Source organism: Haemaphysalis longicornis, unplaced genomic scaffold, assembly GCF_048455015.1.
Source record: "Haemaphysalis longicornis isolate Haplotype H1 unplaced genomic scaffold, Haemaphysalis longicornis Haplotype H1 scaffold_10, whole genome shotgun sequence".
Lineage (NCBI taxonomy): Eukaryota > Metazoa > Arthropoda > Arachnida > Ixodida > Ixodidae > Haemaphysalis > Haemaphysalis longicornis.
This window is the reverse complement of record NW_027526204.1, coordinates 144,976,767-144,992,560: the sequence shown is the minus strand read 5'-3', so window position 1 is coordinate 144,992,560 and position 15,794 is coordinate 144,976,767. Positions and strand designations below refer to the sequence as shown.

The 15,794-nt window shown below is 45.7% G+C and overlaps 1 protein-coding gene across 4 annotated transcripts in view; it reads left to right on the top strand.

Moving 5' to 3' along the window:
- LOC144159578 (salivary peroxidase/catechol oxidase-like) overlaps window positions 1-7,301 on the top strand; it is a 114,900-nt gene extending 107,599 nt beyond the window's left edge. For all 4 annotated transcript variants that reach the window (XR_013320331.1, XR_013320330.1, XR_013320329.1 and 1 more), the window contains exon 13: window positions 7,081-7,301. The gene's annotated coding sequence lies outside the window, so the exon portion shown is untranslated. The remainder of the gene's footprint in view (window positions 1-7,080) is intronic.
- The last annotated feature ends 8,493 nt before the right edge of the window (window positions 7,302-15,794 follow it).

The following is a 15,794-nucleotide window of genomic DNA, read 5'->3' as shown; positions in this document are numbered from 1 at the left end:
TCCTTCCTTGTGTGGGGCTGAAGCTCGGGCCGCTTCTCTCTCTGGTTGCTGCCCCGTTCATCAGCGCCGATCCCGACTCCTGGCTTCCAGCCCGTGCACGTGCTGAGGTGCCTTCCTGGTGGGTCGTCGGCTCACGCGCTGCTTCCTCCTCCTCCATCCCTCTGCGGAGCGACACGGCTCGACGCAACGGTGGAATCGCGCCTGCGCATCTGCCCGTTATCTGCGCCCTTCGAGAACTCTGCGATGAGAGACTCCATGGTGAGCCTCGTGGCGCCCCAAAGTGACGACAATGAACGCCGACAGCGGGAGGAACTTTCCACCCCTTTGTGCCCCGTACTGCCGAACAATGCGTAGCCCCGCGATGATTATTGCAACCCTTTGCGGACTTAGTGCAATATTTCCACCTCTGTGTATCTTTCTACACCTGTGTATCTAGTGTAATGTAAAGAAGTGTACGTAATGTAATGTAATTAAGTGTTCTTAGTGCATTATAATTAACCGTAGGTTGTGTAATATAAGTAACAGCTGTGTTCGTGTAGTATAGTGTACGTAGTGCAACCTTAGTTGACCTCCTCTGTATAGCGTAACATTAGTTCCCTCACCAATTGAGTAGAGTATTGTTTATAGCGTACATTTCTTGTTTCACACCTTGTTCATAGTGTGTATGTATATCTTAAGTATGTGTAGCGTGCGTTGTGAATGCAGTGTTGGTTTAAGGGCTGGAGTAGAGGCTGGTGGGCACTAGCTTTGTTTTACTTACATTAAGATTGTTCTTTTTGGATGAGTACCTGATGGCCGGCTTTCCGACAGTCAGGGGGGCATTTAAGGAGAGGGGGATGTGGGGGCCAAGCCCCTCATATCGGGGCGAGGAGGCGCTAGCGACGTCCTCCTCCTTGGTGGGGCGAGGGCGATCCTCGCGCGCTTCCCTCCTCTCCCTACGAGGCGACGGGGGATGCGCGCAGGAGACTCCCCGGGGGAGACCGCCCTTGGGACGAGCAGCGATCGCACGGTACGTAAATGCCCTTCGGCCACTTTTGGCTGTTTCTTGCATTGGCCGTTGTTTCCCACTTACGTGGGTCACGGCACCCACCGTGTCGATTAGCGCATGCCTCGATTTGCGTCAGTGCGTTTATCTAGGATGCCCGGCGAGTCTCCGCGGGCATATTCCACTTCTTGGTGGGTTGCCCCCGCGTCCGCGATGTGACGGCTTGCGCCGTCTGAGGTCAGCGGACGAGCGCCGATGCCGCCCAGTCGTGTCCAGTGGCGTGGCTTGAAATGTGTAGCGGCCACAGAGAGCCCCCTTCCCCTACGTCAGCGAGCGTTGCGGCCGGCCAACGCCGGCGGACGCTAACTGCTGCCCGACTACGGGCTGGGCACACGCTGACGGCTGTATATGCCCCAGGGGCTAGGTGCGTAGTACAGTGTAGTGTTTGTATCGTGGTTGTCCGCGTAATAAACCCCTGTACTATGAAATATCTCGCTTCCCGGTGAAGTGATTGAAAACGTACACTCGCGGCGAGAGTCGTGGCTCGCTCTCGAACCCGTTGTGGGCAGAGTCTCTCGGCAGGGCAAGTTCGGTGCTGCGCGAGAGCAGTGAGAATAACGACGGCGCGTTATTCAATTATTGTTATTCTATTCCTTAATGGAAAGGATTAAGGATGGGATAAGATAATGCCCACAATCTTCATGGCTCCTTTAAGGAAACGTTTACTGCTGAACATAGAACATTTTTAACTGACAAGTTTGTCTCTGATAAGCGTTGTCTCTCGTGGCAACCTTGGTTTAGCCAAAATTACTTGTAATATTTTTCAAGCGTTTTATTGGCATTGTCTTCATTCCCTGCAAACTTTAGCATCTAAAAAGTACCGTACAGTGATTTTTGCCAATATTGTGTGTATTTATTTATGTGGATACTTCTGTAGTGCAGATTTTGATGAGTGTATGCATACCTGTATATAACATGACTTTTTCTTCAAGTTTTGTATTTTGCTTTTTTTGTGTCTACACAGGTTTCGTCCATATCCAATATTTCTCTTTTTATTTTGTAACCTTTATATGTATGTATGTACCTATGCGTGTATGTATATCATTTAATAAGTATCTTTTACAAACTGTGAGCTATAGTGCGTTTAATGCTTTCTTTTATGTTTGTATGTAATATCGACATTTATTTTCTTTGGATTATTTCCTGTGCGTATGCTTTAAACTCCTGTTTCCCCTGCCACGCCAACCGTAAGGTGCAAACACCTCGTCAAGCTGCAGTTTTGCAGCTTTTTGTGTTTGTCCTTGCATTTCTATGTACGAAATGCTCAATAAAGTTGAAGTTGAAGTTGAAATTAGTTAGGTGAGTGAATGAGCTAATGTGAATTATTGGGACTGGTGTGTTGATTAATTTTGATTAAAAGAATTAGCGGGTCAGTAAAGGCGGATTCGACGGTCGGACCAAACATGATATCTTTGGGGTCCTTGGCATTTGGAAATTTTGCAGCGTTCTCCTTCTCGACCAATCAGGAAATTTTGTCACGCACAAAGTAGCCGCAAGGTTATGTGAAGACCGCCTGAATACTATAAAAGGTCTTTCTTTATGCCCGTATGGCGCTGTTATGTTGTTGCTATATTAAAATTGACATCTCGGACTAAAGTTAATAACTAATTGCCTAATGCATATTGTATATTCATCAAAGAGTTTTCAGAACGTGTGTATATATGAGGGGAGACAGTTGGAAAGAAACTAAACTGCAAGAAAAAAAGGGAGGGACGATCAACTAGTTTGATGCAAGAGCCGCCCGATAGCATTCTTCAGTACCTTCTCTTTGTGTTACCGTTCTGCAGCCTCCCACAGGTGTAGCATCTCAACCGCCGAACACAGCCCCCTCTAAGCTGAGGAAGCGGCGATAGCACGTGCGCTTAGCCAAAGCGGCGTCAAAACTCTCATAACAGACCCTTAGCTGGCGTGGCCCAGCTTTGCCAACGGTCGATTGCATGTTACAACACGACCACCCACGAGACCAGTCACGATTGTATGGGCGCCAGCTCATACTGGCATCCACGGCAAACAAGATCACCAACCTCATGGTTCGAGATTTGACTCGCTTAGCCGGCGCTGATGAAGCCCGGCCCGAGTGCATGCACCTTGCAGTCACAGACCTCGAAGTTACTCAGCACTCTGGCCTCTTCCATAGAACGTACTCCTCCCCGTACAAATCGCTACCGATTAACCAGGAAACATTACTCCGCACCCTGTAGGCATACACCTTCCCACACAACGCCAGACTTCACCTCTTTGACGGGACACAACTCTCTCCATTGCGTTGCTTCTGTGGAGAGCCTGGGAACCTCATACACATAGTAGGCGGCTGCGACTAGTGTGCCGTAGATCCATCCAACCTTCACGTTTCCATAGAGAATTGGGAGACAGCCATGGCCAGCTGCGGCCTGGAAGATCAGTTGTTCTTGATGGAAACGGCTGTCGATTCGGCCCTTTCGAATGAGGACGCCTCTCTTTTAAACATTGCCTCGATTGAATTAAACTTCATTTTTTCTCTCTCTCTCTCTCTCTCTCTCTCTCTCTCTCTCTCTCTCTCTCTCTCTCTACAAGTGATCATTACTGCTGCTTGTGACTTCATTTGGCTATCATCTTTCCTAGAGCCCAATCGCTGTCACCAGTCGCTGAAGGGCCATTAGCAAGTTCCTATCTCCAGTGGTTCCCTATCCAATGTCGTCCTATACCCGCCGTCCAATGAGTCTTTAGAGCCATTCTTTCTTTCTAACAGCTCTGTTAGCAGATAAAATATGAGCAGTAGAAAATGTAGCTAAATGCCACCAGCCACGCTTGGCAGTCGGCGCCACATACTCGTCACACTACCATAGAAAACATTTGGCGGGTACAGTTAAAGGAGCTCTTCTACACCTTAGATAAACTCGCCGCGGTGGCTCAGTGGCTAAGGCGTAGCGCTGATGAGCACACAGACGCGGTTTAGATTCCCGGTCGCGGCGGCCGCTTTTCTGATGGAAGCGAAAAGCGAAAACGTCCGTGTGTCCGAAATTTCGTCGCACGTGAAGATCCCCAGGTGGTCAAAATTAATCTGGAGCCCTCCACTATGGCGCGCCTTGTCGTCGGCGTTGCGACGGCGCGTTAAACCCAACAGTAAATAAATAAATAAATAAATAAATAAATAAATAAATAAATAAATAAATAAATAAACACTTTCGAAAACGCTTTCAATCTTCTTCGCATCTGGAAGTACTGCGAAAACTATAGCTATTGCCAGCACAGAGCATTGCTCGTCGCTGCGGATACACCTTCCGTTTCTGCTTCGCTTTTGTGGCTTTTTTTAGATGGCTATCAAATGCGTTCTACAGCCGCTACACCACTGTAATGACGTCATTCAGCGGTCGAAGAACGCGAAGACCGGGAAGGAGAGAAAAATATTTTGAGCAAGTTTCTATGTTATCTGACGAGGAGAGAACAGTAATTTTTGGCTGAGGCACATTGCGACCCCATAGTATAATGCGTTGGTTGACTACTTTCTGCAAGCACTCAAGATTTAGACAAAAGTTGAAAAACGTGTTGCAGGGCCGCTTTAGTTTGGCGAAGACAAAATATTTGGACAAAGAAACCTTCATTATGAATTTGTTGTTATGCCGATTTGATAAGGAAACGAAAAATGAGCACAAAAAATTAACAGAAAAAAACACGCCTGCTTTTTTTTCTTCGAACCCGTTTGAACCATTTTGAACCGGTTCGAACGGGTTCGAACCGGTTCGAACCGGAACGGAATGGTGCTCTGGAACTGAACCCGAACCGAACCCGAAAGGCTTAAACCCGAACCCGAACCGAACCCGAAAAAATTCCGGTTCGACACCCTGCAAGATACAGCTTCGTTTAATTTGAAATAACCAGGCTTCAGTACCTCACTCAGCCCCATTTCAGCCACGAAAAAAGTTTTTTAAAGCGAAAGCTTTCTTAGTGGAACCGATGGCGTCCTGTCAAAAAAACTAATGCACCGGTTGGTCGATTGAAAAGCTCTGATAAGATCTCGGGACACACGGCACGTGCGTTAAACCGGGCTTCCATCGTGCCGAAACGGTTACTTAAAAACGCGAAAAAAGAACGGTTCTAGATAAGATAACACACGCATCAATCATGAAGGAGGAGTGCAGTAGTATACATTTATCTCATAAACCACGTATCGGTGTATACATTTAGGTCGTTCTTAGATGCGTCTACTTAGCGCGGGAAACACCGTCGCGTGGGTTCGTTCTTCGCTCGAGATAATTGGGTCTTTGAAGGTTTGGTGATCTATTGGACACACTTTCACCGAATGTTGGAGGCGCTTTTAGCTATCGCGTTTCTCTCTACGTTATTTAGGAAGGAATCGTAAAATTTTTAACCGAAAAGAAGCAAGAATATTTAAAAACTTTCAAATTTCGCGCCACAGTGACGTGTTATGGGCAGGAGAGACGCTTAATGGGCCGACAAAAAATTAAGGAAGCTCCCACTAACGCGCGAGACTTGAAGGTAGCGAAGCTGTACGCATCCTTCACGACCTTCACTAAGGTTTAAGTACACGATTGCAGCCGATTTGCTTCTTCTTCGCTGCCGCAACGAACTTTACTCCACCATCTTTGCTATAATTGCGAGCTTCCTTTTTTTTTTTTTTTAAGTGATAATCATTGGACTTCACCTTGAAGGGGCGCAGGCTATGACGTGTCTTTCTCGTTCCGAGCAATGGTTGCCACGATTACGGTTAACGCTGGATTTTTTGGCCAATCTTAGCCAATATCTCTCAGTGGGTATGCTCGGCAGTCTCGACCAATATCGCTAAGTGGGTATGCTCGACATTTTCTAAGTATTTTTAACTGCAGACACGAAAAATAACGATTTGCTATACAGCGTCGCCGTTCATAAAAACGTTAGCACGTTAGCATTCAAGTGATGTGACCAAATGGATCTAGAGGCCCCAAAACAATCGTTGAGTCAGACTGCCAATCGGCCTACACGATTCTCTGACGTCATAGAAAGTTGCCGGAAAGTGGCTGGGGAGGCGCCATTGCTTCACGAGTTGTTTCTTTTTTTTAATATCTACATTATTCCTTTGAAGTTTGCGATAAAATGGGCGTTGTTGTTATCGCGGCAAAGCAGTCTTTTTAATTATTCAAACTAGTCTTTTGTCTTCATGGAACTTTAATGCGCAAGCATTTCTACGTGGACTCGACAAGGAAAACCGTCTGTCCGTCTGTGCAAAGCTGGACATGTCACGCTTTCACCGCACAGGAAAATGAAACCCTAGTAGAGCGCACAAATTTGTGTTCATAAGACAGTCCATATTGCCCCTGGAAAGCTTTATCCTGAGTAATACACACGTGCCCAGTGGTTAAGCTAACTTAATAAAAGGATTTCACGCATGGCGTTTCGTAGGTGCGCATGGGGTCTTACGAACGTATTTAACAAATGGCCCCGGGGAATCCGCTTTTAAAGGAATTCATTTTCGTACAGTAGTGGAGGCTACTCTAAACGAAGTCGTTGTTCAGAAGACCGGCTTAGGCACAGTGCATTCACCAATTTCCTCTTGGGAGCTTCTGCAATTTCGTCTTTAAGAGCGAAGCTGTTGAGCAAATCGTAATTTTTCGTGTCCGCAGTTAAAAATACCAAGAAGTTGCGGAGCGCACGCACGTCAGCGCGAGCCTCGCGACGACCGCCCAGCGGCGTCCCCTGCGCACGTTTGACAAGCCAAGCATACCCACTTACGGAGGTTTACATGACTGGCCTAAAAAAAAATCTAGCGTTCGCCGTAATCGAGGCAACACTTGCTCGGAACGAGAAACACACGTTATATAGCGTACGCCAAGTTGATGTCCAATGATTATCCCTTCCACAAAACTGAAGGAACTCACACTGATAGCACCAATGATGGGGTCGTTGCGGCAGCGAAGGAGAAGCAAATCAGCCGCAATCGTGGACTTTCGTGATGGTATACGTTGCGTACAGCTTCGCTACTTCCAAGTCTTGCGTGTTAGTGTGAACTTCCTTCATTTTTTTTCTTTCTTTGAATCACTGACAAATTTCCCCTTTTTCAGGCGGCAACGCAAGATGGGAGCCTTCAGAACGACCATGCGCACTCGCTTGAAGACTCAGCTCCGGTGGCGCCGAAAACGGTGGCCAGCGTAGAGATCGATAACCAGTATCCGTACGCATTGAGTGTCGCTACATTTTAGTGAGCTCTCATTTATGCCTTACAAGCACGCGCGAACTTAAAAGAATAAAACAATTTGGACCAAAACTCTTCCTTGACCAATTATCATATACTAGTAACTTGTGTCGGGATAGTTGGCGGGACATGGTTTGCGGGCTCGGGCATGCCAATGGGACTAATACGGGAACGAAGACCGAAGGGGAAAAAAAATGTACGCCTAAGTGTAAGGGTTTTTTTTTTTTCGTTTCGTGTTTGTTTCAGTACTAGTCCCAAAAGCAATACCCTCAAACGATATTTTATATGGTGCATAGAACTGATAATTTTTATTTATCTATTGTTTTTGCTCTGTTTTGATTCCGATTATATTCCACGCCGATTTTAGTCCAGTCAGCGTCTTTTAGAGTTACTCAAGTGAGGGCGCTGGATTAAATAGATCTTTGTGATTTTGTTGGTTCATTTTCAGGTTCTCTCACTTTTAAAATTCATTTTACCGGTGTACTTTATTAGTTAATCGTTTCAGGGTGCGGAGATAGTCCTTGGCAATTTCACTAGTGAGCTTTCATGTATTTAACGTTGCTCGAGTATAATTTTCTTGGATTCTTATATGTACAGAGAAACATAACTGTATGCTTTCTTTTAATTATTTTTTATTTCTTGCAGTTGAATCATTTTTTTTTTTCTCGAAATGAGCCAAATCCAACTAACGCGAATTTGAGAAACAAGCGCAAGTTTGTTACCGGACCTAAAGGCAGCGCCGTCAAAGCTATTATGTGATATATTTTACATGTCAGGTACGGGAAGGTTATGGCCACAAGTAATTAAAAATTATGCAATAAATTTGAGCAATATTATTGTGACAAGTTTGAATTTGGCTCGTATTGAATTGAAAGACTGAAGTTGATGTGGAATTCTTATGAGAACTTTAGTTAAATTTACTTTCAAGCATGGTGCGACGGAGTTTTGGTGAGAAAAGAATTAAAAATATGCAACAGGGCCTCGAGAACAGCAGAGCCGTACATGGAGAGCAGGTGAGTCCTCTTGGTACCATTAGCAGCTCTTTGCGAATTCTTGCCTAAGATAATCATCTTGAGCACACCTCAAGGCACTCACGAAGTAAGCAAGCGCTTCATTGCTTTGTCATGAATTCCCAAAACGCTTCACGAGAAGGCTGCTTATATCTTATTCTTCACTTTTATGAACTGGTTCGTACTCTCAGAGGTTGGTAAGGGGGATTTCCAAGGGCTTGTAAGCGGCGGCTATTTTGTTGAGTACTGAAATGGTAAATATGGAGGCAAAAATATAACCAGAGTAATTTCGTAGGAACGGGGGAGACGAAATGAAATCATTGTTTCACATCTCTGTTTCATTTCGTTCACTTCGTCATTCACATCTGGTGGGGACAGATCATTTGCCGATCTCCTAATTGCCGTCTGAATTCATAATAAGCCAGCTCCGAAACGAAAAAAAAAAAAAACTTCCGCAAACACCCACGAAACAGTCTGAGCATTGAAGCCAAAAACAAACTCCCATTGGGCAAATGCATTTGGCTCATTTTGATTCGTAGAGCAGCAGGATCTGACTCCTTTTCGATGCGAACTACGATCTGCGTGCACATTTTCAGGGCGTTATCTCAATTATTTTCTGGCCAACATTTTTTTAGAGGAATGTTGCCGAGTTTTTCTTGTCACTGCAGCTTTATCCGACTCAGTTTCGGTTTCCGGCTCTGGGTCATTTCGAAAAAAAAACCGCCTCGGTTGTTTTATCGTGTGCGCACGTGCGTGTGTGCGTACAGGGGAGGGGGGGGGGGGGGCGTTGCTTCTCCTGTTAAGGTAGAACTGAAACGGCGACTCAATATATTTTTTTTGTTTTTGTATTTTTAATAATACTATATTGAACTTTTATATATTGAGAAAGGTGTTTTATTCTTGTCATTATTTGTATTTTGTACATTTGTTTTGGTGCGCGCATTAAAGGCCAGACGAACCACAGCCACCTGTGTAGTAGCAAAACGATGCCAAGCGTTAATAACCCTCGACCTAAGTCTCTTCGCAAGTCCACATTCAGTACGGCGGGGTAATGTCCTTTACGCTAGCACGTGAGCGAAGCCAAACACTCCGCTTTGCCCGAAGCGTTTATACGGCACTGGTTTTACTTTCCTGCAAAGCCATCAACAAGACCGAGCAGAACAGTCCCTAATGCCCCGGCCGAGCAATCAATAGGCGCGGATGATCGCATCGCAGAGCTGTAACTAAAGCGTAGTTTTCGTTTTTACTTAACGTCACAACAGATGTTATGCACTTGGTAGGAATAATGGATGTATTTGTGGGGTTTAACGCGCCGACGCAACGCGGGCGATGAGGCGCGCCGTAGTGGAGGGCTCCGGACTAATTTTGACCGCCTGGGGATCTTTAACGTGCGCCGAAATCTCGCACACACGGGCGTTTTTTGCTTTTCGCCTACATCAGAAAAGCGGCCGCCGCGGCCGGGAATAGAACCCGCGAACTCGTGCTCAGCAGCGCAACGCCTTAGCCACTGAGTGGTAGGAATAATCACTAGCACATTTGGTGTTTTAAGGAGCGAAGCCCCTGGGTGGCTGCGGCTGTTGTCGTCTCCTGTCGTCGTCGTAATCGCTATCTCATGTAGTCACGGTACTAAAACACCCGGAAACTCGTTTACGCCTCGTGCTAGAACGTAACGCGTACTAAAAAACACCGGGACACTTGTTTACGCCACACGGTGGAGCGCTTCGTAACGCGTACTTAGAGTTCCTCTATATAGCTCCCTGCGGGAGCTATATAGAGGAACTCTACGCGTACTAAAAAAAAAAAAAAAACCACCGGGGCACTCGTTTACGCCTCGAGGTAGATCTTCGCGCTTCAAAGACACGATACTTTTACAGCAAAGCTCCATTCCTCTTCTTAACGGTTTCAATCCTCACCGCTGGCAAAAACGCCAGGACACCAAGAATACACTTAGCTGCATGCTTCTCCACTACCCAGGTTTCACGTTAGGGGAGATGGCACGGCATTTTTTTTTTCTTCATCTTCGCTCAAGTTTCGACACCCCGTATTTTGCGCGTATATGGTGCTGTCCGGTCAATGCACATGGTACCACTACTGAGAAGGGGCTGAAGCGGTATTTTCAAAACATCACGTAACGCGTGGCAGAAGCGGAGTGCCGTTACATTCCAGGCACGCTTGCAAAGGTTCCCAGAGATATTTTATTGGAATTTCTCTCTCCAAAGCTTGCGACCCCCTTCGGAAAGAAAAGATGTGTTTTTTTTTCTCCGCCGAATGGTCTCGGATTCTGTCGTCCATAGGGCATTACACGTTGGCTCGTTTACTTGTCTTCAAAGCTTGCTGCAAACAGGAGCCGGTGCTGTGTGGCTTGTTAAGCAGCCAGCTGCTCCTCGCGATTCACACGGGAAGCTCGCAAAACAGCAATGACCGCCCAGAATGATAACACCGAAGCGCTTTGTAAATCAGAGGAGGTTTACACGATTTCAAGCCGTGTATGAGGATAACGACCGCGCTCCATAAGGTAAGGGCGAACGAGCACCGAACCAACACAAAGAAGTCAGCGCGATCGGGCGCCGCCGGTGGAATCTCCGGCAGGCATCAAGGCCGGCGAAAGCTAGATGACAGCCCGAGGACACCTTTGAACCGAAGCCTTTTAACGCGTCGGCACTCGAGTTTCCCCGTCGTGTTTACAACTTGGCGGGCCTCGTTGTACAGGCGTCAACCGCCAGATAACGCCCTAAATCAACAAGTGACATCGTCGCGCTCGAGTGCTGAAGTACGGGAAGAGTAGTGCGCATCGGCGTATCCACGGAGCAGCTGCACGCAACCGCGTTCGAACAATCTGCGTATACTTGTGCGTGGTCATCACTTTAAAGGGGCCATGCAACATTCTTTTCGACTTCTTTTTCAAAATCTTGAATGCTTGAAGAACGTGGTCAACCAAAACACCCAGTACTTGGATTAGGGGGTCACGAAGTACCTGGGCCAGAACTCACAAAACCCACCAGGTAACTCAGAAACTTGCTCAAATTTTTTCTCTCTCTCTTTCTCTGTCTTGGCGTTCTTCGACAGCTGGAGTGACGTCATTAGGGTGCTGCAGCAGCCATTGGCCGGCTTCCTTCCAGTCGCAGCTATAAGTACATTCGGTAGCCTTGAAAAAAAGCGCCATGAAAGCAATTGAGCAGAAACGCAAGGCGCATATCTCTTGTGACGAGCAATTCACGCAGTGAAGCTCCGTGCTGGCGATAACTAAAGCTTTCGCAGTGCTTCCCGACGCGAAGGAAAGAGCGCAGGCGTTTTTCCGAAGTGTTGCAGAGTCCCTCTAACCATAGAGTTCCTTACTTATACACTGAAGAGGAATCAGACGTTAGCGTCTATGCGGCTCCCTTCAAGGCCGTCTGTGTCGTGATTGGGCGCCATTACATCACACGCTCGCCTTAATTTCATCATTGGCCTGGATTGAAACGTCTTAGTGGCCGCATATTCGAACACAGTGCCGCAAAAACGAAAATAATGGTGTGTTATTATATAAGTGGAAAATAAAACGCGATGTTTTAAAGCTAAGGAAAAAGAAGTCGAAACGGTTGTGCCTACTATTCTGCAGGTCAAGGCTGGTAGTTAACAACATGTTAATATTTTGGGAGAAACTCAGTAGAGATTCTCATTTTATTAATTTTAGCATTATTCAAAAAAATAAGCTGTTTGAAAAGCGTGGAAATGTTTTTGAGCGTGCCTATGAAAACGTCGCCTTCGTGATGAACCGGTGCAGGGACCGTCAGCAACAGTTTAACAAAACTTGTTGCTGAGATAGTTGGTGTATACTTGAACTCCACAAACTTTGTTGCTGCGTCACAAAACATGCAACAAAGTTTGTGGAGTGCGCGCCGGGTGTGGTTTACCGGATTCCTTTGGACTGCAAGCGGTGCTACGTCGGTCAAACCGGCAGGTGCCTCAACGATAGGCTGAGGGAGCATCGCGCAGCTGTAAGTGCGCAGGTGGGAGCTGGCCACCTTGACCATTGCCGTAGGTGCGGATGCACGCCCGAATTCATGCAGACGAGCGTCTTGAAGTCGTTCTCAAACTGATAGAGAAGTTTTCGAGGCTTTTGTGATTAACAGGGAGGGCGAAAACTGCGTCAGTGCCCCAGCTTTGGCAGTTTCGACAAGTGGAATCGACTTTTTGGTAAGAGAGGGGGTGTCCCATGGTCATGCGCAATCAGCGACTGGTGTGCACACGTGTCGGTGAAGATCATGTCCTGTAATGTGACCAGGCGTTGTTTGTGCATCAATGGAAAAGTGATAAGAGCGAGGGAAAACTTTCCGCCGTTTCATTTCTGCGGAATCATGTGCTTGTTTGTTTTTGTTTTTTTTTCGAATCATGTACATATATGCGTGTTTCCCTGTTCCTTTTGCATAAACCAAGTTGAAGTCTAGCGTGTGTTTCGTCTTTTCTTTCTTTCTTCGTCCTGTGCTATAGTTCGCTAGAAGTATGAGTTCATTAGTCACAACACCTCAAGCGATAACTACGCCAGCGCCGACGAGGCACTGGCAGCACCGGCCGCACGTCGCAGCTTGAGTGGTTACCCCTACGTAGGGAGTGCATGGGCTCATTTTTTTAAATTGATGTCTATCGGAAGGAGCTGAGAAAATTTGTACATTTGTTCCGTACTTCATCATCCGCCTCTATCACGCAGAATCCTTCTCCCGAAACGCTAATGAACCTAGAAATACAATAGACTCTCGATAAACGAAACTTCAAGGTACTGAAAAAATTAGTTCTGTTTAACAGGAGTTCCGTTTACTGAGGGAGATATGCAAAAGTGCAAATGTCTGCGCGTACACACTCCTAAGGGCATTTCATGGGACTCTAAGCACTGGAAGGTGAATGTAGCTAGCTGATAGTTTTGTAGCGTAAGCTACACTGGCCGAGGTTGAGCAGTTTCGCGTGTGCCGTCAAGGGCCGTTCTACGCAAGCGCGAGAAGCATTGTATAGGTTTGGATCGGATCGGATCGGATTGGATTGGAGTGGATTCGATAGGCTTGGATTAAATTGGATTGTGTTGGATTGAAATGCAATCCAATTGGAGTACGGGTGTGTAGAGTCTGCACATTCGCCGGTCTGCGCATTCCAGAGTAGTGACGTCATAGGCGCGGCAGACGCACTGGCGCCGGCACGTGCCTAGCTGTGCGCCTCTGTTGCGGAGTAGCCAAGTCTGACGCTGCGCCGGAGCCGCTTGATAGCGGTTTCGCGTGGCTCCTGGAGAGCCGTGCTGCGCATACGCGAGGAGCTGTGACTGGAATAGACTGGATTGGATTGGATTAGACTGGATTGGAAATCGTTTTAGCAGCAGTAAGCATGATAATCAGCTAATCCCAGACAACCAGGAAACCTAAGAATAACCAACTGAACCTTAGCTCACGCTACGTATATCCTGGCATAGCCGAGCTAAGCCACTGCTAATTTTTTCAGAAAGCAAGAAAACTACAAGATGTTTAGGCACAACATTCACAAAGTATATTTGGCAACAATAATTGCCACTGTGTCCTAAAAAATGCGTGAAAATGCAATAAAGAGCCGCTTTCAAAGTCAAGAATGACGTTTTTTTTTTTAAAGTAAGCGCATGGTGTGCATGCCTCAGACCTCGACTCCGCGAGTGCTTACGAGCCACCGAATTTACAAGACAGCAACACGGTAATGAAACACGAATAGCACCACGATTGCACGAACGAGGCGGCAGGAGCTAAGCCCTGTAACCTCGGCGACTTGGATCGAGACCGAACAAATAGATCAAGATCAAGATCAACAATCAACAAGATCAACAATAGATCAACAATCAACAAGATCAACAATAGATCAACAAGATCAACAATAGATCAACAAGATCAACAATCAACAAGATCAACAATCAAGATCAACAATCAACAAGATCAACAATCTCAAGATCAATATCAAGATCAAGATCAACAATATCAAGATCAAGATCAACAATCAACAAGATCAACAATAGATCAAGATCAACAAATAGATCAACTGTGATGTTGCATTCGTCGGGCTAACACGGCAGACTATAAAAAGATAAGGCTTACGAGGACAACGAGCCTTAAAAAAAGAAAACAAGAACTAAACAACCGCAACCGGAAAAAGCTGATGTTATTGCATGGCCATGGGTTTGACAAGAAGTTCCTTTTCCGGTTCCGTTTACACGGTGAGGCGGCAATTTTAGTTTCGATTACCAAAACTTTTTTTTTTTACTTTATCTGAATGCAAAGCCAACCAACTTACAGGCTACAGTTCCATTTAAGCGGCAATTGCGTTTAAGCGATTTCCGTTTATCGAGATTCTACTGTACGTAAACTCCCGTTACGACGAACTCAAAGGGAGCGGAAATTTCGTTATTATCAGAAACTCGTCTCAAAAGGACATTTTCTGTTTCTTGTTTTTTTTTTTTTTTTGAATTCTGCGTGTCACAGTAAAGCTAAAGTGTTGTTCGTCTCAACCCTGAAATTCGTCATAACCGAGTTCCTCTTGAGGAAAGTCTACTGAACTTTCGTGTCGTGACAAGTGGTGCATCAGGGTACTTTTTTTTTACCATTCTATTTTTTTCGCTATCGTAAAAAAAGTTGAGGGGCAAATGAGTCAATCAATCCATCAATAAATTTATTAATATCTCAAAATGATACATGGGGGTTATATACAGAAGGAGGTCCCAAGGTCGGAGACTGTAGCGGGACCTCCTGTACAGAATAACTTAAAATACACTGAATAATAGCAGCAAATGAAAAGAGGGATGTGTACACGAATGATGTAAAGCAGAGTCAATAAGTTAAATTACATGGTAGCAATAACTATACACAATCAACTTAGAAAAGAAAAACGCTGAAAAACAAAGCTTCAGAAACAATCTTGGTTACGTCTGAGGCAGTGACATCAGGTAGCACTTTAATTCTTTTTTGTATTTGTGGAATGTGTTAGAACACTTAATGGCGGGTGGCATAAAATTCCATAGACATATAGCCTGTGAGTGAAACAACTCTGCTTTCTTCACGGCACAGTAAATGTAAATTTCCCTCTATGCTAACGTTAACCTAGTACGCCCTGACCTATTATTTATTCGTAACAACAGCGCAATAAAATTGGCGAGAACGTGAAAAATGGACGGGACGAGCGATGCGGGCGTCTTCGTCTTTTGTCCTTGTCGATTGTATTGGTACGTACCGAATTCCCCAGCTTACCTCTTTATTCCTCTACAGTAGAATCTCGATAAACTGAAATCGCTTAAATGAAATTGCCGCTTAAACGGAACAGTAGCGTCTAAGTTGGTTGGTTTTGTATTCAGATAACGTAAAAAAAAAGCTACCGGTAATCGGAACTAAAATTTCCGCGTCGCCGTGTAAACGGAACCCGAAATGAAACTTCTTGTGAAACCAATTGGCATGAAAATCAGCTTTTTACGTTTCCGGCTGTTTCGTTATTGTTTTTTGCCTTCTTCCGTGTTTTTTTTTAACCTCGTTGGCCTCGTAAGCCTCGCCTCTCGTTAGTGGCCAGCCGTGTTTGCGCAACGAATGCAACATCTCAGTTC